Source organism: Octodon degus, unplaced genomic scaffold, assembly GCF_000260255.1.
Source record: "Octodon degus isolate 3935 unplaced genomic scaffold, OctDeg1.0 scaffold00089, whole genome shotgun sequence".
NCBI classification, from domain to species: domain Eukaryota; kingdom Metazoa; phylum Chordata; class Mammalia; order Rodentia; family Octodontidae; genus Octodon; species Octodon degus.
The window spans coordinates 10,787,869-10,789,322 of NW_004524665.1; positions in this window are offsets into that span (position 1 = coordinate 10,787,869).

Consider the following 1,454-nt stretch of genomic DNA (forward strand, 5'->3'; position numbering starts at 1 on the left):
CTCTGCACTTGTTACGGGTGGGCTTGGGTTCTGAGGTTGCATTTTGTTTCTTCTCATCATTTTGCGTAGCATTGTCTTCTGACCTTTGTTGTAGATCTTTGCTGTAGTTATAACCTTCGCACCTACTGAAGTTGAGGTGCTGCTCTACAAAATTTGGACTTATCCAGCTGCATCTGGGTTGGGTCTGGCTGCTGTGCTCAGCTCTTTCCTTTTGATGCCCTTGAGGGTGAACCTGTTGTGCCCCTGTGGCAAGATGTTCTGCTCTTGGACTAGCTGGTTGGATCTATCCTCTGCACTCTCTGCAGGGATTACAGCTGCAGGTGTGCACCTCAGGTGTGTATGCCAGGCCTGAGCTGTGCCTGGAGGGGGCAAGGTGACATAGAGGTAAGAGGAAGCTCTCCCACACACTCACCAGACCTGGGCTAGGACTGGGTCTGGGGGTTCCCGGAACTCGTCAAAAATTCCTACTTGATGGGCGGGGTGTTGGATGTACTGCGGAGTGCTGGGGGGTGGCCTGAGGGGGTGGGAGACATTCCAGCGCACGCTGTGCCTGGACTGGGACTGGTCCCGCAGGTGCAGGGTAGCAGGAAGCTCTCTGCACACTGACTGAACCTGGGCTGGGACTGTATGTAGTATAATTTTAAGTCAGATATTGTAATGCCTTCTGGCTTCTTGTTTTTGTTGGCCAGGATTGCCTTTGCTATTCTAGGTCTTTTCTGGTTCCAAATAAATTTTAGGAATGATTTCTCTAGGTCTGAGTGGTATGTTGGTGGCAGTTTGGTAGGGATTGCATTAAATCTATCCAACAATTTTGGGAATATGGCCATCTTCATGATGTTGGTTCTTATCCAGGAGCAGGGAATATCTTTCCATTTTCTGAAATCCTCTACAATCTTTTTTTTTTTTCCAGAGTACTGTAATTTTCTGTTAAAAGGTCTTTGACTTCTTTGGTTAAGTGAATTCCAAGGTATTTCATTTTCTGCATTGTTATTGTAAAAGATATTGTTTCTCTAATTTCCCTCTCAGTGTGTTTATTATTTGTGTAGAGGCATGCTATTGACTTTTGGGTATTGACTCTATAACCTTCTCTGCTACTGAATTCTGTATTAATTCTAGTAGCTTCTTGGTGGAGTTTTTTGGATTTTCCAAGTAAATTATCATGTCACCTGCAAATAATGATAGTTTAACTTCTTCTTTACCTATTCTTATTCCTTTTATGTATTCCTCTTTTCTAATGGCTCTAGTTAATGATTCTGAAACTATATTGAATAGGAGAGGTGATAGAGGGCATCCTTGTCTTGTACCAGATCTGAGAGTAAAAGATTTCAGTTTTTCCCCATTTAGAATTATATTAGCCATTGGGTTGTCATAGATGGCTTTATCAAATTGAAGTAGAGGCCTTCTATTCCAATTTTTTTGTAGGACTTTGAACATGAATGAGCATTAGACTTTGT